The sequence below is a fragment of the Heterodontus francisci genome, unplaced genomic scaffold (assembly GCF_036365525.1).
Source record: "Heterodontus francisci isolate sHetFra1 unplaced genomic scaffold, sHetFra1.hap1 HAP1_SCAFFOLD_590, whole genome shotgun sequence".
Taxonomy (NCBI): domain Eukaryota; kingdom Metazoa; phylum Chordata; class Chondrichthyes; order Heterodontiformes; family Heterodontidae; genus Heterodontus; species Heterodontus francisci.
In genome coordinates, this window is record NW_027142138.1 from 14,758 (window position 1) to 36,783 (window position 22,026).

At 40.8% G+C, this 22,026-nt stretch overlaps 1 protein-coding gene and 2 long non-coding RNA genes across 3 annotated transcripts in view; 2 read left to right on the forward strand and 1 right to left on the reverse strand.

The window, feature by feature from the left end:
- Positions 1-22,026, reverse strand: part of LOC137366674 (probable G-protein coupled receptor 139) — a 37,103-nt gene that overhangs the window by 6,076 nt on the left and 9,001 nt on the right. The window lies entirely within an intron of this gene.
- On the forward strand, positions 6,479-11,837 carry LOC137366676 (uncharacterized). Its single transcript, XR_010973521.1, has 3 exons — positions 6,479-6,518; positions 8,705-8,740; positions 11,724-11,837. It is a non-coding gene; the product is annotated as an uncharacterized lncRNA (long non-coding RNA).
- LOC137366675 (uncharacterized) lies at positions 15,223-20,582 on the forward strand. The gene is made up of 3 exons (XR_010973520.1): positions 15,223-15,262; positions 17,450-17,485; positions 20,469-20,582. It is a non-coding gene; the product is annotated as an uncharacterized lncRNA (long non-coding RNA).

Sequence of the window (22,026 nt, forward strand, 5' to 3'; positions counted from 1 at the left end):
CACGATCCAGGGCTTCAGTTACGTGGAGAGATTGGAAAAGCTGAGATTTTTCTCTTTCGAGCGGTGCATGTTAGGGGGAGATTTAATATAGAAGGTCAAAATCGTGAAGGGTTTTGATGAGGTAATTAAAGCAAAACTGCACGCAGTGCCAGAAAGTTCCACTTTGAGAAGACACAGATTGACGGTATTTGGCAAAGAACCAAAGGGGGAGTGAGGAGAAATTTCTTATACAGTGAGATGTTGGGACCTGCAATTCATTGCCTGGAAAAAGGGTGGAAGCAGATTCAATAATACCTTTCAAAAGTGATTGTAATAAATATATGAAAAGAAAAAAAATGTAGGCGTCTAGGAAAACAGGAGGGGATTGAAACTAATTAGATAGCTCTTTCAAAGAGACAGCACTGACACTCTATGTCTCTATGACACAGTAGGCCAAATAGTCTCCTTCTGTGATGCATCCATCTCTGATTCTATGAACAAGAGAGAGAGAGAGAGAGACAGAGGTGAAAGAGAGGGAGGAAAATAGAGACAGAGAGTAACAGAAGTTTGCAGCAATTTTCAGGCACAGGGATTTTGATACGTGATCTGTCTGCGCCTATACTGTTGAGGCAAGCAGCATACAAACTCGTGCTGCTTCCTCATTTCTGCCTGCACTCTTAGCAGGGCCGAACTGCAAGGCTGGCCCACGATTCAGCGAGCTTCCAACTCTGACGATACAGCATTTACACCAAAGACCAAATCATTCTCTGATTCTATAAGCGAGAGAGAGCATGGAGAGAGAGAGAGATTTGTGCTGCTTTTTGAACGTCGGGTTGGCAATTTCTGATCTGCCTGTGCCCGTTCCTGTTGAGGCAGGTGACACACAAACTTCATGCTGCCTCCTCATTTCCATGAATTCTACGTGCCGCCCAGCGTGACCCGTGCTTCTGTCTGTCTGCACGCTTACCAGTGGCTTAACTGTGTGTGCGGTTGGCTCGTGTTTCAGCCAGGATCAAGCTCTTAAAGGTAGTCAGTCCCTCTTGTCGGGAAGCTGCACTGAAACACAGGAGGCTGCTGCTGCTGACTGTGAATGATGCAAATGTAGAAAAGGTTCAATGAATACCTGTGCAAATACAGGGCTCTTCGGTTTATGGATGAGGCACTGGAGGCCTTTGTCATGGACGTTGACAGAAGGAGAGAGGCAATGTTTCTGGGCAGGGGCAGAGGCCCTCAAGCAACGCTCTCCAAAGGGAATGGGAACAGGTGGCGAAGGCCCTCAATGCAAGATGTCTGGTCCAGAGGACCTGGCAGCAGTGCCAGAAGATTAATGAGGTCACACGGGTGGTCAATGTCAGTGATTGTATCTCCACCCATCAACAGTCCCTCACACTCAAGACGCACTTCTAACATTCATATGTTTCACATTGCCATCACAGAGCTTCCACTGTTGCCATCGTCTCACGGACATCTCACTGCCTCCACATACCGCCAGCTATTCAGTTATAGCAGGCACAGCACGCAAACACAGTGCAACACAATCACTGGTATCCTGCAACAAAAACAAGAAATGCTGGAATCACTCAGCAGGTCTGTCAGCATCTGTGGGAAGAGAAGCAGAGTTAACGTTTCGGGTCACTGACCCGAAACGTTAAATCTGCTTCTCATTCCACAGATGCTGCCAGACCTGCTGAGTGATTCCAGCATTTCTTGTTTTTGTTTCAGATTTCCAGCAGCCGCAGTATTTTGCTTTTATTTTACTGGTATCCTGCTCTGTGTTTTGCAGAACAAGGTGGCCCATCGTCGCTGGGAGCAGCAGTTAACTGGCGGGGGCCAGACATACCTTCATTCACTTAGCCTGAGGGAGGAGATGATTCTCCGCATTATGGGGCCGGCTGTGACTGAGCGAATATGGGCCAGAGTCACTGAGAGCATTCAGGATGATACTATGTTCCTGTTTTATGCTCCTTAGCTCCCACCACCCCTCATCCTGTTGCCTGGGATGATGTACAAGCTGCAGTTGTTGGGACCATGGATCTCCTGCTTTCCATCTCACCCCTAATCGCTCGAACCAATCGGTCCCTTCTGATTTTATACTTTCCAAAGTTGGCCAAAACATCTGACTTTCCAGTCACCGGACCTCCAGGCCACAGAGAGAGAACAACTGTGTAACAGTAATGATGAAACATGGTCACTTGGTCTGACATTCCCAAACACCAGATCAAACACTTGCACTGCATGTACCTCAGGGAGTGAGAAATGTGTATGTTACACAGGACTCTGATCGGCAATCTGATGGGGCAGCTTACAGGGAAATGCTCGTAAGAATGTATCCTGATATGCTTTTTGCAATGGCAGGCCTCTCAGGAAGTCTTAGATTAGATTAGAGATACAGCACTGAAACAGGCCCTTCGGCCCACCGAGTCTGCACCGAACATCAACCACCCATTTAGACTAATCCTACATTCCCAACAAACATCCCCACTTGTCCCTATATTTCCCGACCACCTACCTATACTGGTGACAATTTATAATGGCCAATTTACCTGTCAACCTGCAAGTCTTTTGGCTTGTGGGAGGAAACCGGAGCACCCGGAGAAAACCCACACAGACACAGGGAGAACTTGCAAACTCCACACAGACAGTACCCGGAATCGAACCCGGGTCCCTGGAGCTGTGAGGCTGCGGTGCTAACCACTGCACCACTGTGCCGCCCAGTCGATTGTCACTGTCAAGAAGCATGAGGTGTCTGGATAAAATGTGCAAGGCTGAAAGGGAATGTGTGATGGCCAGGCATAGTAGAAGAGCCAGGTAGGTAGTGCAGGAGTCCCCTGTGTCCATCTCCCTCTCGAACAGATATTCTGCTTCGATTAGCTTTGTGGGAGATAACGTCTCAGGGGACTGCAGCAAGGGCCTGGTCTGTGGCACCACTGGTCGCTCAGCTGCACTTCAGAGGAGGAGAACGAGTGGGAGAGCTATACTGATAGGGAATTCTATCGACAGGAATGCACATAGGCGTTTCTGTGGCTGCAAACGTGACTACAGGATGATATGTTGCCTGCCTGGTGCTGGGATCAAGGATGTACGAAGCGGCTGTAGGATATTCTGAAGAGGAAGGGTAAACAGCCAGAGGCCGAGGTACACATTGGTAGCAACGACAAAAGTAGACAGAAAGAGGAGGTCCTGCAACAAAAATTTCGGGAGCTAGGTCGCAGATTAAAAAGCACGATTACTCCCGGTGCCACGTGCCAGTCAGTATAGGAATAGGAGGATGTAGCAGATGAATGCTTGGCCTCGGAGATGGTGGAGGAGGCAAGGCTTTAGTATCATCCATCACTGGGTCTGTTTCTGGCGAAAGTGGGACCTGTACAAGTCGGACGGTTTCCACCTGAACCTGAACGGGACCAAAGTCCTTGCAGGGAGGTGGCGGAGCAGGGGGATGGGATATAGAGTGGAGGTACAATTTGCGGTCATTCACAGCCAAATATAGAAGAGAAACTAAGTCAGTCTGGAAGACAGAGCAAATGTTGAGTTGTTAAGGCACACACGAATAATGCAAGGCTGGATTACTTCTATTTTAAGGCAAGGAGTCTTAAAAGTAAGGCAAATCAATTGAGGACGTTGATTAACACATGGCAATATGATATTTTGCTATCAGGGAGAGACGGTTGAGGGAAGGGCAGGACTGGCAGCTGAATATTCCAGGGTATAGAATCTTCAGGTGGAACGGGGTGGGCTGGGGGTGGGGGTGTAAAATAGGAGGTGGCATTGCATTGTTGGTCAAGGAGTCAATTACTGCAGAAAGGAGGGATGATATCTTCGAAGGTTACTCAAATGAGGCCATATGGGTAGAAGACAAAAACAAATAGGGCCATCACTTTGCAGGGATTGTACTGCAGGCCTCCAAACAGGCAGGGAGAGATAGAGGAGCAGATATGTAGGCAAATCGCAGAGAGGTGTAAAAATAATTGGGTACTGATAGTAGGGGATTTCAACTTCCCCAATATCAACTGGGATAGTCTTAGTGTAAAAGGCTCAAAGCGGGCGGAATTCCACCTCTTTGCTCTCCGAAGGAGAGTTTTTTGAATCAGCACGTAGAATGACCGACAAGAGAAGGGGCCCAATCTCAGCAAATGAAGCCGGACAAGTGGCAGAAGTGTCAGTTGGGACGCATTTTTGGGATAGTGAACAAACCTCTTTAAGATTTAAGGTAGTTATGGTAAAGGACAAAGATAGACCGGAAATAAAGGTCCTGAATTGTGGGAAGGCCGATTTCAATATGATAAAACAGGATCTGGACAAAATGGAGCAGCTACTTGCAGGAAACTCGACATCAGACAAGTCATTTAAAAATAAAATAGTGATAATTCAGGGCCAACATGTTCCCGTAAAGGTTAAAGGTGGCACTAATAAGTCCATGGAACCCTGGATGTCAAGGGATATAGGGGATTAGATGAGGGGAAAAAGAGGCTTATGGCATATTCAGAGGGCTGAAAAGAGCAGAGGCCCGAGAGGAATATAGCAAGTGTAAGGGGGTACTGAATGAAGTAATTAGGAGAGCGAAGATGAGGCATGAAAAAACACCAGTGGGCAAGACAAAGGAAAATCCCAAGGAATTTCATAAGTATGTAAAGGGTAAGAGGATACCGAGGGAAAGGGTTGGGCCTATTAAGGGGCAAAGTGGCAATCTGTGTGTGGAGCTGGAGGACGTCGGTGAGGTTTTAAAGGATTACTTTTCATCTGTGTTCACTATGAAGATGGACGATATAGGTGTAGAGGTCAGGGTGGGGGATTGTGATATACGTGAACAAATTAGATTTGAAAGGGCGGTGGTATTACCAGTTTTAGCGGGCTTAAAATGGTTAAATCCCCAGGCCCAGATTAGAAGTATCCCAGGCTGCTATGTATCAGGCAAGCGAGGAGACAGCAAGGGCTATGGAAAAAAATCAAGTCCTCTCTGGCCATAGGATAAGTGCCAGTGTACTGGAGGACAGCGAATGTGGTACCATTATTCAAGAAGGGTATCAGGGATCAGCCAGGTAATGACATACCAGTGAGACTAACATGAGTGATCGGGAATCGATTGGGAAAACAGTTCTGAGGGACAGGATTAATCTCAAGTTGGAGAGGCAAGGATTAATCAAGGATATTTAGCATGGCTTTGTTAGGGTGAGATCATGTATAACCAATTTGATTGATTTTTTCGAGGAGGTGACGAGGTGTGTCGATAAGGGTATGACAGTTGATGCAGCCGACATGGACTTCAGTAAGGCTTTTGATAAGGTTCCGCATGGGAGATTGGTCAAGAATGTAAGAGCCCATGGGATCCAGGGCAATTTGACAAATTGGATCCAAAATTGGCTTAGTGGCAGGAGGCAGAGGGTAATGGTTGACGGTTGTTTTGGCGATTGGAAACCTGTGACCAGTGGTGTTCTGCAGGAATCGCTGCTGGGACCCTTGCTGTTTTAAGTGTCCATTTAATGATTTAAATATGAATATCGGAGGTATGATCAGTAATTTCGCAGATGACACGGAAATTGATGGTGTCGCAAACAGCGAGGAGGAAAGTCTAAGGTTACAGGACGATATAGATGGGCTGGTAAGATGGGCAGAGCAGTGGAAAATGCAATTCAAGCATGAGAATGTGATGTGATGCATTCTGGGAGGACGAACAAGGCAAGGGAATACACAATGAATGGTCGGACCATAAGAAATACAGAGGGTCAGAGGGAATTTGATGTATTTGTCCATAGATCACTGAAGGCAGCAGCACAGGTATATAAGGTGGTTAGGAAGGCCTGGAAGTGAGCAGAACGACATGGCACTATGCTAGATGGGAAATCTAGGCAAGTTAGGAGTAGTCACTTTGTTGAGCTCTGATGAAATGATTTAATGATTTAAAGCTTGAGAAACTGCAATGAAATAGTTAAAAGTAAAGGCTGAGAGTGTGATATCGTATAAACTTACAGGCACTGGTAATTGCAAGGACATTTGTTCATTCATGACTTGATTGTGTAACTCCTTGTGGTTTGGAACAAATGGATTCCTGTGAGACATGCTGGCCATCCCTGTGTGAGTGATGATAAGGAATGAAAGGCCACACTATCACTGTATACTGTTGCTGCTTGGTGTTAGTTCATGATGTGACTTGATAGAGATTACAGGATCCCAGGACTTATGACAATTGTGGGAAGCAAAAGCAGTATCTGTGGGAATCAAAATCAGTATCTTGTTTCTAACTCTTCTTCCTTTGCTAATTGTCTTAATGTCTGTTTTCTTTTAATCTTGCTGGTACAAAACGATATTTTATTAGTAACAAGTATGTATTGAGAATGGAGTGTATTGTAACCTCAATAACAGATGTACTGCATGTCACCACGTGGGTGAAGTCGAATTGTACCGCACTGATTGGTTAAACAAGGAGGTGCAGCATGAATCTTAATGTATAAACAGTAGTACCTGTATCACAAACTTCACTTACTCTGGGGGGGGGGGGGGGGGACCCGACAGACTCTGGTGGAGTCAGTGCCGCTGTTCTCAGAGTAAGTCCGCTGGCGACTGCGCAAATAAAGTAATCGATTTTACCTACACATCCGACTCGGTATATTTACTGAACCAGACTGAAGGCAAAAAGAACTCAGATTTACATTTTGGTGTCAGAAGTGGGATCTCAACAGACGACCGCCGATCATCAGCGAAATCAGAATCAGACTAGTAGAGGACGGAGAGAGAGGAAATGGGCCCCCGACGTGAGTAGTTGATGTGTGACTACGCCGGTTTTCCCCTGTCTCGTAGTCCGATAAAAGTTTGATCACTCGCTTATGGTCAGGTAAGATCGTCTGGACGAGATCAATGATCAGTCTGGTGGATTAGAAAAGATAAGGGTCAGTCGATGTAGGTACGACTGAGGTTAAGGTTAAAGTAGGTCGTATTAAGCTACGGCTGAAGGTTGATTAAAGTCAGTGTCGTTTTAGAACGACTGACGCTCAGGTTCAGTCTGTTTCTTTAGAGGACGGCTGATGGGGACTGAGGTAGAATTAAAGTAGGTTGTATTGACTACGACTGAAGGGTGATTAAAGTCAGTGTCGTTTTAGAACGGCTGACACTCAGGTTTAGTCTGTTTCTTTAGAGGACGGCCGATGGGGACTGAGGTAGAATTAAAGTAGGTCGTATTGACTACGACTGAAGGTTAAAGTCGGTCGCGACTGAAGGTTATGCGAGGTTGTTTTAGAACGACTGAGATTATGGTTTTATTTTTTTATTGTGAGTAACTGTTTAGATAATTTGTAAGTAATAATAGTTTGTAATAATAGTTGTAATTATAGTTTGTGATAATAGTTGTGAATATGGGAAACTGTTTAGATAATCCAAGTGATCCATCCTGCCCATTACAAGTACTGTGTGATAAATATCCGGAGAAAGGGAAAGACTTCAGACAATTATCGGCAGCCTTAAATAAGAAATTAATAGACCAATGGCCCTTAGGGGGGACAAAAGATTTGGAAGTGACTAAAAAAAACCCAAGAAAAAATCTGGAAACAAAATAAAGGCAATAGGGCCAAAGAATTAATTGGATTATGGATACAATATTGTCAGGAGAAAAAAAATAGAATCCTCCTATCAAGTTGGCACGAAAACGCCCTCAAATTAGGAATACCGATTAGTGAAGGGGGAAACCAAAAGACTCTAAAAATTCCCTGTCCCATGTTCGTCTCCTTGTGTGTGGTTCGTCCTTTGTTTGTGTTACTGTGTCTATTCGTTTTCTTGTGTCATTTGTTTTCTTTCGTTTTAATGCTGCTTGATTCATAGAAAAGAACTAGGGTTTGAGAAAGTAGAGGAAGAATGGGCTTGACGGCTTGTAAGGAGGAAGGGTTGCCCCCGGGGACAAGTAAATCATGTCCTCTGGAGAAAGGCGACCCACGTCCGTTTGCCCCCTTGAGAAAGACGCAGAAGTGCCACGGTAACTATGTGTTTTAAAGATAGGTATGTTTTTGAGTAAAAACAAGTTACTGTGTCTTTGTTCTGTACAACTTGTGTTCTGTAAAACTGACTGTCGTTAACTCTTTGTTGTCTGGCCTTAATGATGAGAGAATGAGTCTGTTACTTTTTCTATTTTTACAAGTGTATATTTTGTGGGAACCTTGAGTCATGTTTTGGTTGTGAATTAGTTGAATCTGTGTGTGTTCCTTGACATCGGGACAAGGGAATTTTGAAAGAGATTTGGTATTTTGAATTCGTAACCCATTACAGAAATCAATTTTCAAAGTTGTTTGGTATTGAATGAGTGTGAAAAGTGATTGTTGAGTGTGTTCATTTCGATTTAGTGTTGTGCACCCAGGAATGGGATATAAAATTGAATTATATTTTAAGTTAAAATTTTATTTTGATTTTAAAAGCTGGTTTTGCAACTGTGAAAAGGCAATGAACAATTTTCTAAGAGATAAGCTTCAGCCTTGAAGGTCTGAAGATGTTTGGCAGAAATCCAATTTGAAGTTTACAACTCCTGCTTTAATTGGAGTTCCAGTTTAAAATCTGTTCTAGTTTTTTTGGAGTTTAAATTAAAGACATGTTTTACTGACTGTTTTAAGTAGCAAATGTTAGGAATTGGATATTGGTCTAATGGAGAGAAGGATAAACAAAGGAGATATAGGAAAGAAGAAGCTGATGTTAAATATTTTGTGTTAAGAATGTTAAATAACTTTTACTTTAGTTTTTGGTTTTATTACAGTCATTTGAAAAGGCGCCTGAAGAACAAGAAAATGACGTAATTTACCTATCTTTTAAAATAAGCACGTGCTATGCTGTTCTGTGTGTAGTTAATAAGTAGTATAAGTTAATAAGTCTGAATTGAATTAATACTATTAAGGTTAATTGACCTGTTTAAGTTGAAGAGCAGGAAATTTCATTTGTTGCCACAATGAACTTTCAAGTTTATTATTTCATGTTTTGGAGGAGTCTTCGGTTCCGGACAGAGGACTCACTCATATAACATTGGCAGTTTTGATTTTAAATATTATTGCAGTGAATTGGAATTTGGAATCATCTTTGTTAAAAAAAAATCATCCTTGGATTAGAAACCTCTTATAAAAGATGCCAAAAAAATCAGTTTGGAAACAATTGAAGTTTAATCTAAAATGCTGTCTATCCTGATGGAGATGGTTTCCTTTGAAGTTGATAATGTTACTAAAGATTTTGTTGTTTGAAAATCCTAAGGATAAAAAAAAACATTTAAAAAGGTGTTTAGTTCTTTTCCATTAAAAAAAGGGTTACGTAAAGCGACACAGCGGAGAATGCTTTGCTCCGCCCCCTTGGAGACAAGCAAGAAATTAACCCTGCTGCAACCATCCTTATCAATGAGACAAAGTGCTTGAGAAGGAGAGATAGTTGCAAGCACTTCTGTCTTTAACGTACAAAACGTACAACCAAGTATGGGCATAAGAAATTGGAATCGATAAACTAAATTAAATTGATATGAGTGGTTATTTAAAGCATTCAAAGGGAAATTTACTGTTATTTGAATTTGGAATAATCTGAGATGTCAAAAATCCAGTTTAATTTGGCAAGTTATTTAAGGAATTAAAATGTCATCGAAGGTAAAAAAAAAACATAAACAATATACACTAATGTCTGGAATCAAATGGGAATGTTTGATTTCTGTTTTAAGGAATTATTAATATTAATTGTAAAGGTTCTCCAGGGCTCAAAATGAAATAGAATTATAATTAATGGGAATTGGCAATCAGATCTGGCTGATGCAAGCGCTAATAAAGGAATTCTGGGGATAAACAAATATTGAAATAAACAGCTAATTTCCAAGAAACCTCGAATTTTACAGTGAATATCAGGAAAGTGTAGATAAGACTAGCAATTGATAGTTTTCTCTTGGAGCTATGAGTTTTTAAGAGAGCTACATTTGAAAGTCTGGCCATAACCAGAGACATCAGGACCCTGCAGGGGGAGGTAAGCAAAGATCTCAGATAGACACCACCAGCCGCCCCCCTTTTTATCACCGCTGATATTTGATCTTTTGATAAGATCACCTGAGAGTTCAGAATATGTGGCATGACAGTGGAATACCAGTATAAGTGTGCAGATGTGATTTGTTATTTTGAAAGCAGCGGAAGCATTTGTGGCATTTTCAACTTCAAAGGCGAGCAACCCTAAGGATACCAAAAGGATTGAAAAAAAAATAGATTAAAATGGAGTGTGGTTTTTTCCGATCACAGAAGGAAAAGGTTTTGTAACGTGACGCAGCTGAGACGATTTTGCTCCACCCCTTGAAAAAAAAAGCCCCGCTGCAGCTGCTGTTTTTCCATTTAATCCACCACACAATTTTGCATTGCTGAGAGTAAAATTTATACATATTGGACATTGTTAAATTTTAAATTTCTAAATTGACAGATAGAATTGGACAAATTAACCCATTGGGCTCAGGGGCAGAGCCACAGTGGATTCTTTGTGGGTTGTTTTTAAGCAGGTGACGGCAGGCCATGTGAGAAATAAATGCCACGGCAAAAGATCCAGCAGCTTTGAGAATTTAAGACCTTAATTGCAGACATCAAATATCGCAGCATCTTTATCAATGAGACAATTTTCAGCATCTGCAGTATTTTGCTTTTATTTTAGTGGACAATTTAATCTACCAGGTGTGTCAGCTTTTGACAGCAAAGGCCCTCAAGGGACCTTTTGTGTCAAAATCATTGGGGGGGTGAACAAGGGAAAGAGCCAACAATCAAACCAGCATTCAAAATTTATCAAACGGACAACAAGCTCCAATCACCCCGATTACCCCCACATTTTAATTACTAACAAGTAAGGTTACGACCCAACAGCCACAAGTGACTGGTCTCCCTTGCCCAGCCTTGACTACAGAATGGACTTGCGATAATAAAAACTAATAAAATTGTATATGATAACATAAAACTTGAGTTGGTACTGGTAATATTGAATATCTCAGATATCCAGCTACCTGGCTGGTGCCCTAAGAACCGAGAGTTGTACAAGGTTACTGTAACAATTGCTGAAACAGGGGTTTGGTAATGAGGGAATAATAAAGTTAAAGAGACATAAACATAGCTTAGTGAATAACGCAGCCACTGTCCTTAATACGGGAACTTCAATTGTCAATACTATAGATTTTGAAAATGTGGACCAGAATGTTAGAACACTTAGTCAGCTACTAAAGGATATTTTGTAAAAGAAACAAAAAGGACAGAGTGGTGTAGCTAAAGTAGGAAAGACTTGATGAATACGGTGACAGGAAGGGTGATGAGACTGCCAAGGTATGACGTAGCAGGTAGTGAGGAAATAGGACCCGTAAGAGAAAGAGTTAAAGATTTGTGAAGGAGCTGTGCAGACAACTGCATAAGGTGAGGCAGGAGGTTCTATCGAAACATGATAGAGGAACAGACAAAGGTGCCTGTTGTGGGAGACAAAGTAATGGTAAAGGGAAGGGCCGATAGAAATACATGGTACCAACTAAAAAAAATACATAATCAAGGGAATAATGGTAGTATTAATAGGCATTTGGACTATTATTAGATGGGTTACTAATCGGCCAAGGATTGTGGGGAACGAATCCTGAGTACAACGGGACCATATAGATAATTTCAAAAGAGTAGAGATGATAAGAATATAAATTAACTCCTGGATTCCCCAGGACATGTTCGGTCCCCACAGGTAGACATGTATCCCTCATCGGGGGATACTCACAACATGGACAAGTACTAACACCTGGTGACCACCAGGGCAGTGTGTTTAAATTACAGATATAACCACTAGTGGCGTATGGCAAAGAACCGGACTGCAGTGGCTGTGGGGCCTGATACTAATATCCGGAGAGGAAGAACAAAGACCCGGTAATGGATGCACAACGGATTAATGAAAGGAATATTGATATGCACTATATGAACTATGGGGCATTGCACAACATGTTGGATGGGAAGTGTGTACGGTGTTCCACAGATGACCGTGCTAACTGCGTGATCAGACAGAAAGGGGAAGGGGTAACTGAGAGCTGTGTCTTTGGAATTATTTGTGCCCCTCCCATTGGGCAACAGATGATAAGGAAAGTTGAAAGGAACATGGATGTGTGTGGGTACATCGAGCCCAGGGGAAGCGTTGTATGATAATGTTAAACATGAGATTGTGCCTGCCCTGGACAATATCTCAAATGCCGGGATATTGTACGGAACAGGCAAGAAATATAATAGTGTATTAAGTAAGATTGTAATGCAGCAGGCTGCTGATGCCATGGGTGCCACCAGATTTAGAGGCCAGGATCAGCTTTATAGAACAAAGAGTGGGATAGTTAATGACGTTGCTACCAGATTCAATACCGGTGCCTCCATAGTAAAATACAGTTAATACTGGCCACAATATGGGGCATACTAGCATGCCATTCATACAGGCGCTATGTGCAGCGAAGGAGGATGAAAACCAGAGCAAAGGCAAGGGAGACAATTTCTCTACCTAGAAATATTATTTTAGTAACCAGTAACATATAATATTAGTGAACAGTGACATTTCAAATAATGAGAGTGTTTGTAGTACATACAGTTTGTGAATGTTAGAACAAATTCGAGAAAATTCGAGGCAAATTGATGCAAGACAGGTGCCAGTTTGGATCAATGACACCCAGTTGGAATACTTAACTAGTCACACACATGATAAAATTACCAGGTGCCAAATCAGAAAACTTAAAGTATGGAAAGATCAGGAATGTGTAAATACAGGATCTATGAGTATTGGAGTAGTGTTGGGAATACCTGTAATTCTGAGAGATAAGTTAGGGATGCAATTATACAAAGTAGAAAATACAGGAGTGATAAGTGGAAAGATTACATAAAATACAATGATATTTTACCCTATGTTATGGAAATTGGAAAAGAAAAAGAGGTAATTGGAACAATATTGTCCATTGTCTGAGTGTAGTCTGGAAAACCAGGTGGTCATACATCCTCATCCTAAATATAAAACGGCAGAATCAAAATGTGGGTTTAATGCCACTGTAAATTACACCATGGAGACTAGGAAAGCATTGTCAGAGCTAACCCATGTGGCCTATATGGGAAAGGGGAGATATTGCTTAACCACCACAGCGAAGGAGTACCAATATGGACATAAACAGACTTGGCCGGTGAGCAACAGTACATTTTGGTTCATCCCACAAATGCCAACCCGAGTAGGGAAGATGGAGTTGGTACAGATACATAAGCAAAAGACAGAAACAATAACTGTGACAGAAAGTATTAAGGAGGATTTGACTATTCAGCCATTGCCCACACGCTTGGGTAAAGAGAGACAGCAGCTAGAAGTCATTGCTGTAGTGTAATACAATTTGGAACAATAGTCGAAGATGCAACAAGATGAGATTGACAAGATAAATGATTCTACCTGGCAGGATGGCAGGAGGACTTATGGAACTGGGGGTCAGACGTGCAGATACACCCCTGATTTAGAATTATCTCCCATGTCCTGATAGTGGTTTTGGGTATCATGGTGTTATATGTGACCTACTTAAATTGGCAACTTTAGAAATTAATTGGGCGATGTAAGAGGATGTATGAACACAGGTTGGACAGCTACCCGAAAAAGCAATCTGTATTCGAACTTACTCTATAAATGGATAGGCAATTAGTTATGCCACACAAGGGTAAATGTATAACCTATTCATATATTGTTAAAATGAATTAGTGAAAGATCAGTATACTCTAAGAATGAAATTGCGACTGTATTATGTTCGCACAATTGATTGATTATGTAATAGTGATGTTTAAATTGTGCTTTCTTCAATATTACACTGCTTATGCTTTTGCTTTGCAAATGAAATTGTAATTGTACAAGTGTATCACCTTTTATGTTGTAAGAAAGTAGTTGAAGCCCCTGCAAAACTTATGCCTTGACAGAGTTCCCGCAGGCCCCTCTTATGGCACAAGCAGGCAACGTATTGAGTGCGACCCCTCTGGGTGTTGAAGGCTGTTTCCAGACAAATAGAGACCATTAAAGGCACCTAGGTGGGATCAAGGGATTGACTTTTTAAAATGTTTTGAAGAATCGAAGGGGGGACTGTAAGAACAGAATTTAGCTTTTATAATTTTTAAGAACAGAATTACATGGGAACATTTAAGATGAAACAATTAATCAGTCATGTATTGCTAACACGCTAGCTCCAGTGCTGTAGGGAGGGACAGCTTATCAGAAATGACTTCATAACTTCAGGTCTGCAGAGGCAACTTGGCCTTGCAGCTGGTACAGCGAGAGAGCGAGACATTGTACTTCAACAGCACTCTTCTTATCACCCAGACATGACAATCCTAGGGAAAGGCTAGAATGAAAAACATACCGACCAGGCTAATACACGCCCCCTTGTTAGAGGGTGGCTCAGCCTACCCTTCAGATTCAGCAGTTGCTGAGTTTTTTATATTTGCTTTTATATTATACTGTTTAAATGTTATTTGAGTAAATAGATCCATATAATCCTAGTGAATATATATAATCATATATAAGTTGATCAGTAGAGAGAAGGTTATCATAGAATGATAAAAGGGGGGAATGTGGAAGTGAGCAGAACGACATGGCACTATGCTAGATGCGAAATATAGCCAAGTTAGGAGTAGTCACTTTGTTGAGCTCTGATGAAATGATTTAAAGCTTGAGAAACTGCAATGAAATAGTTAAAAGTAAAGGCTGAGAGTGTGAGATCGTATAAACTTACAGGCACTGGTAATTGCAAGGACATTTGTTCATTCATGACTTGATTGTGTAACTCCTTGTGGTTTGGAACAAATGGATTCCTGTGAGACATGCTGGCCATCCCTGTGTGAGTGATGATAAGGAATGAAAGGCCACACTATCACTGTATACTGTTGCTGCTTGGTGTTAGTTCATGATGTGACTTGATAGAGATTACAGGATCCCAGGACTTATGACAATTGTGGGAAGCAAAAGCAGTATCTGTGGGAATCAAAATCAGTATCTTGTTTCTAACTCTTCTTCCTTTGCTAATTGTCTTAATGTCTGTTTTCTTTTAATCTTGCTGGTACAAAACGATATTTTATTAGTAACAAGTATGTATTGAGAATGGAGTGTATTGTAACCTCAATAACAGATGTACTGCATGTCACCACGTGGGTGAAGTCGAATTGTACCGCACTGATTGGTTAAACAAGGAGGTGCAGCATGAATCTTAATGTATAAACAGTAGTACCTGTATCACAAACTTCACTTACTCTGGGGGGGGGGGGACCCGACAGACTCTGGTGGAGTCAGTGCCGCTGTTCTCAGAGTAAGTCCGCTGGCGACTGTGCAAATAAAGTAATCGATTTTACCTACACATCCGACTCGGTATATTTACTGAACCAGACTGAAGGCAAAAAGAACTCAGATTTACATTTTGGTGTCAGAAGTGGGATCTCAACAGACGACCGCCGATCATCAGCGAAATCAGAATCAGACTAGTAGAGGACGGAGAGAGAGGAAATGGGCCCCCGACGTGAGTAGTTGATGTGTGACTACGCCGGTTTTCCCCTGTCTCGCAGTCCGATAAAAGTTTGATCACTCGCTTATGGTCAGGTAAGATCGTCTGGACGAGATCAATGATCAGTCTGGTGGATTAGAAAAGATAAGGGTCAGTCGAAGTAGGTACGACTGAGGTTAAGGTTAAAGTAGGTCGTATTAAGCTACGGCTGAAGGTTGATTAAAGTCAGTGTCGTTTTAGAACGACTGACGCTCAGGTTCAGTCTGTTTCTTTAGAGGACGGCTGATGGGGACTGAGGTAGAATTAAAGTAGGTTGTATTGACTACGACTGAAGGGTGATTAAAGTCAGTGTCGTTTTAGAACGGCTGACACTCAGGTTTAGTCTGTTTCTTTAGAGGACGGCCGATGGGGACTGAGGTAGAATTAAAGTAGGTCGTATTGACTACGACTGAAGGTTAAAGTCGGTCGCGACTGAAGGTTATGCGAGGTTGTTTTAGAACGACTGAGATTATGGTTTTATTTTTTTATTGTGAGTAACTGTTTAGATAATTTGTAAGTAATAATAGTTTGTAATAATAGTTGTAATTATAGTTTGTGATAATAGTTGTGAATATGGGAAACTGTTTAGATAATCCAAGTGATCCATCCTGCCCATTACAAGTACTGTGTGATAAATATCCGGAGAAAGGGAAAGACTTCAGACAATTATCGGCAGCCTTAAATAAGAAATTAATAGACCAATGGCCCTTAGGGGGGACAAAAGATTTGGAAGTGACTAAAAAAAACCCAAGAAAAAATCTGGAAACAAAATAAAGGCAATAGGGCCAAAGAATTAATTGGATTATGGATACAATATTGTCAGGAGAAAAAAAATAGAATCCTCCTATCAAGTTGGCACGAAAACGCCCTCAAATTAGGAATACCGATTAGTGAAGGGGGAAACCAAAAGACTCTAAAAATTCCCTGTCCCATGTTCGTCTCCTTGTGTGTGGTTCGTCCTTTGTTTGTGTTACTGTGTCTATTCGTTTTCTTGTGTCATTTGTTTTCTTTCGTTTTAATGCTGCTTGATTCATAGAAAAGAACTAGGGTTTGAGAAAGTAGAGGAAGAATGGGCTTGACGGCTTGTAAGGAGGAAGGGTTGCCCCCGGGGACAAGTAAATCATGTCCTCTGGAGAAAGGCGACCCACGTCCGTTTGCCCCCTTGAGAAAGACGCAGAAGCGCCACGGTAACTATGTGTTTTAAAGATAGGTATGTTTTTGAGTAAAAACAAGTTACTGTGTCTTTGTTCTGTACAACTTGTGTTCTGTAAAACTGACTGTCGTTAACTCTTTGTTGTCTGGCCTTAATGATGAGAGAATGAGTCTGTTACTTTTTCTATTTTTACAAGTGTATATTTTGTGGGAACCTTGAGTCATGTTTTGGTTGTGAATTAGTTGAATCTGTGTGTGTTCCTTGACATCGGGACAAGGGAATTTTGAAAGAGATTTGGTATTTTGAATTCGTAACCCATTACAGAAATCAATTTTCAAAGTTGTTTGGTATTGAATGAGTGTGAAAAGTGATTGTTGAGTGTGTTCATTTCGATTTAGTGTTGTGCACCCAGGAATGGGATATAAAATTGAATTATATTTTAAGTTAAAATTTTATTTTGATTTTAAAAGCTGGTTTTGCAACTGTGAAAAGGCAATGAACAATTTTCTAAGAGATAAGCTTCAGCCTTGAAGGTCTGAAGATGTTTGGCAGAAATCCAATTTGAAGTTTACAACTCCTGCTTTAATTGGAGTTCCAGTTTAAAATCTGTTCTAGTTTTTTTTGGAGTTTAAATTAAAGACATGTTTTACTGACTGTTTTAAGTAGCAAATGTTAGGAATTGGATATTGGTCTAATGGAGAGAAGGATAAACAAAGGAGATATAGGAAAGAAGAAGCTGATGTTAAATATTTTGTGTTAAGAATGTTAAATAACTTTTACTTTAGTTTTTGGTTTTATTACAGTCATTTGAAAAGGCGCCTGAAGAACAAGAAAATGACGTAATTTACCTATCTTTTAAAATAAGCACGTGCTATGCTGTTCTGTGTGTAGTTAATAAGTAGTATAAGTTAATAAGTCTGAATTGAATTAATACTATTAAGGTTAATTGACCTGTTTAAGTTGAAGAACAGGAAATTTCATTTGTTGCCACAATGAACTTTCAAGTTTATTATTTCATGTTTTGGAGGAGTCTTCGGTTCCGGACAGAGGACTCACTCATATAACATTGGCAGTTTTGATTTTAAATATTATTGCAGTGAATTGGAATTTGGAATCATCTTTGTTAAAAAAAAATCATCCTTGGATTAGAAACCTCTTATAAAAGATGCCAAAAAAATCAGTTTGGAAACAATTGAAGTTTAATCTAAAATGCTGTCTATCCTGATGGAGATGGTTTCCTTTGAAGTTGATAATGTTACTAAAGATTTTGTTGTTTGAAAATCCTAAGGATAAAAAAAAACATTTAAAAAGGTGTTTAGTTCTTTTCCATTAAAAAAAGGGTTACGTAAAGCGACGCAGCGGAGAATGCTTTGCTCCGCCCCCTTGGAGACAAGCAAGAAATTAACCCTGCTGCAACCATCCTTATCAATGAGACAAAGTGCTTGAGAAGGAGAGATAGTTGCAAGCACTTCTGTCTTTAACGTACAAAACGTACAACCAAGTATGGGCATAAGAAATTGGAATCGATAAACTAAATTAAATTGATATGAGTGGTTATTTAAAGCATTCAAAGGGAAATTTACTGTTATTTGAATTTGGAATAATCTGAGATGTCAAAAATCCAGTTTAATTTGGCAAGTTATTTAAGGAATTAAAATGTCATCGAAGGTAAAAAAAAAACATAAACAATATACACTAATGTCTGGAATCAAATGGGAATGTTTGATTTCTGTTTTAAGGAATTATTAATATTAATTGTAAAGGTTCTCCAGGGCTCAAAATGAAATAGAATTATAATTAATGGGAATTGGCAATCAGATCTGGCTGATGCAAGCGCTAATAAAGGAATTCTGGGGATAAACAAATATTGAAATAAACAGCTAATTTCCAAGAAACCTCGAATTTTACAGTGAATATCAGGAAAGTGTAGATAAGACTAGCAATTGATAGTTTTCTCTTGGAGCTATGAGTTTTTAAGAGAGCTACATTTGAAAGTCTGGCCATAACCAGAGACATCAGGACCCTGCAGGGGGAGGTAAGCAAAGATCTCAGATAGACACCACCAGCCGCCCCCCTTTTTATCACCGCTGATATTTGATCTTTTGATAAGATCACCTGAGAGTTCAGAATATGTGGCATGACAGTGGAATACCAGTATAAGTGTGCAGATGTGATTTGTTATTTTGAAAGCAGCGGAAGCATTTGTGGCATTTTCAACTTCAAAGGCGAGCAACCCTAAGGATACCAAAAGGATTGAAAAAAAAATAGATTAAAATGGAGTGTGGTTTTTTCCGATCACAGAAGGAAAAGGTTTTGTAACGTGACGCAGCTGAGACGATTTTGCTCCACCCCTTGAAAAAAAAAGCCCCGCTGCAGCTGCTGTTTTTCCATTTAATCCACCACACAATTTTGCATTGCTGAGAGTAAAATTTATACATATTGGACATTGTTAAATTTTAAATTTCTAAATTGACAGATAGAATTGGACAAATTAACCCATTGGGCTCAGGGGCAGAGCCACAGTGGATTCTTTGTGGGTTGTTTTTAAGCAGGTGACGGCAGGCCATGTGAGAAATAAATGCCACGGCAAAAGATCCAGCAGCTTTGAGAATTTAAGACCTTAATTGCAGACATCAAATATCGCAGCATCTTTATCAATGAGACAATTTTCAGCATCTGCAGTATTTTGCTTTTATTTTAGTGGACAATTTAATCTACCAGGTGTGTCAGCTTTTGACAGCAAAGGCCCTCAAGGGACCTTTTGTGTCAAAATCATTGGGGGGGTGAACAAGGGAAAGAGCCAACAATCAAACCAGCATTCAAAATTTATCAAACGGACAACAAGCTCCAATCACCCCGATTACCCCCACATTTTAATTACTAACAAGTAAGGTTACGACCCAACAGCCACAAGTGACTGGTCTCCCTTGCCCAGCCTTGACTACAGAATGGACTTGCGATAATAAAAACTAATAAAATTGTATATGATAACATAAAACTTGAGTTGGTACTGGTAATATTGAATATCTCAGATATCCAGCTACCTGGCTGGTGCCCTAAGAACCGAGAGTTGTACAAGGTTACTGTAACAATTGCTGAAACAGGGGTTTGGTAATGAGGGAATAATAAAGTTAAAGAGACATAAACATAGCTTAGTGAATAACGCAGCCACTGTCCTTAATACGGGAACTTCAATTGTCAATACTATAGATTTTGAAAATGTGGACCAGAATGTTAGAACACTTAGTCAGCTACTAAAGGATATTTTGTAAAAGAAACAAAAAGGACAGAGTGGTGTAGCTAAAGTAGGAAAGACTTGATGAATACGGTGACAGGAAGGGTGATGAGACTGCCAAGGTATGACGTAGCAGGTAGTGAGGAAATAGGACCCGTAAGAGAAAGAGTTAAAGATTTGTGAAGGAGCTGTGCAGACAACTGCATAAGGTGAGGCAGGAGGTTCTATAGAAACATGATAGAGGAACAGACAAAGGTGCCTGTTGTGGGAGACAAAGTAATGGTAAAGGGAAGGGCCGATAGAAATACATGGTACCAACTAAAAAAAATACATAATCAAGGGAATAATGGTAGTATTAATAGGCATTTGGACTATTATTAGATGGGTTACTAATCGGCCAAGGATTGTGGGGAACGAATCCTGAGTACAACGGGACCATATAGATAATTTCAAAAGAGTAGAGATGATAAGAATATAAATTAACTCCTGGATTCCCCAGGACATGTTCGGTCCCCACAGGTAGACATGTATCCCTCATCGGGGGATACTCACAACATGGACAAGTACTAACACCTGGTGACCACCAGGGCAGTGTGTTTAAATTACAGATATAACCACTAGTGGCGTATGGCAAAGAACCGGACTGCAGTGGCTGTGGGGCCTGATACTAATATCCGGAGAGGAAGAACAAAGACCCGGTAATGGATGCACAACGGATTAATGAAAGGAATATTGATATGCACTATATGAACTATGGGGCATTGCACAACATGTTGGATGGGAAGTGTGTACGGTGTTCCACAGATGACCGTGCTAACTGCGTGATCAGACAGAAAGGGGAAGGGGTAACTGAGAGCTGTGTCTTTGGAATTATTTGTGCCCCTCCCATTGGGCAACAGATGATAAGGAAAGTTGAAAGGAACATGGATGTGTGTGGGTACATCGAGCCCAGGGGAAGCGTTGTATGATAATGTTAAACATGAGATTGTGCCTGCCCTGGACAATATCTCAAATGCCGGGATATTGTACGGAACAGGCAAGAAATATAATAGTGTATTAAGTAAGATTGTAATGCAGCAGGCTGCTGATGCCATGGGTGCCACCAGATTTAGAGGCCAGGATCAGCTTTATAGAACAAAGAGTGGGATAGTTAATGACGTTGCTACCAGATTCAATACCGGTGCCTCCATAGTAAAATACAGTTAATACTGGCCACAATATGGGGCATACTAGCATGCCATTCATACAGGCGCTATGTGCAGCGAAGGAGGATGAAAACCAGAGCAAAGGCAAGGGAGACAATTTCTCTACCTAGAAATATTATTTTAGTAACCAGTAACATATAATATTAGTGAACAGTGACATTTCAAATAATGAGAGTGTTTGTAGTACATACAGTTTGTGAATGTTAGAACAAATTCGAGAAAATTCGAGGCAAATTGATGCAAGACAGGTGCCAGTTTGGATCAATGACACCCAGTTGGAATACTTAACTAGTCACACACATGATAAAATTACCAGGTGCCAAATCAGAAAACTTAAAGTATGGAAAGATCAGGAATGTGTAAATACAGGATCTATGAGTATTGGAGTAGTGTTGGGAATACCTGTAATTCTGAGAGATAAGTTAGGGATGCAATTATACAAAGTAGAAAATACAGGAGTGATAAGTGGAAAGATTACATAAAATACAATGATATTTTACCCTATGTTATGGAAATTGGAAAAGAAAAAGAGGTAATTGGAACAATATTGTCCATTGTCTGAGTGTAGTCTGGAAAACCAGGTGGTCATACATCCTCATCCTAAATATAAAACGGCAGAATCAAAATGTGGGTTTAATGCCACTGTAAATTACACCATGGAGACTAGGAAAGCATTGTCAGAGCTAACCCATGTGGCCTATATGGGAAAGGGGAGATATTGCTTAACCACCACAGCGAAGGAGTACCAATATGGACATAAACAGACTTGGCCGGTGAGCAACAGTACATTTTGGTTCATCCCACAAATGCCAACCCGAGTAGGGAAGATGGAGTTGGTACAGATACATAAGCAAAAGACAGAAACAATAACTGTGACAGAAAGTATTAAGGAGGATTTGACTATTCAGCCATTGCCCACACGCTTGGGTAAAGAGAGACA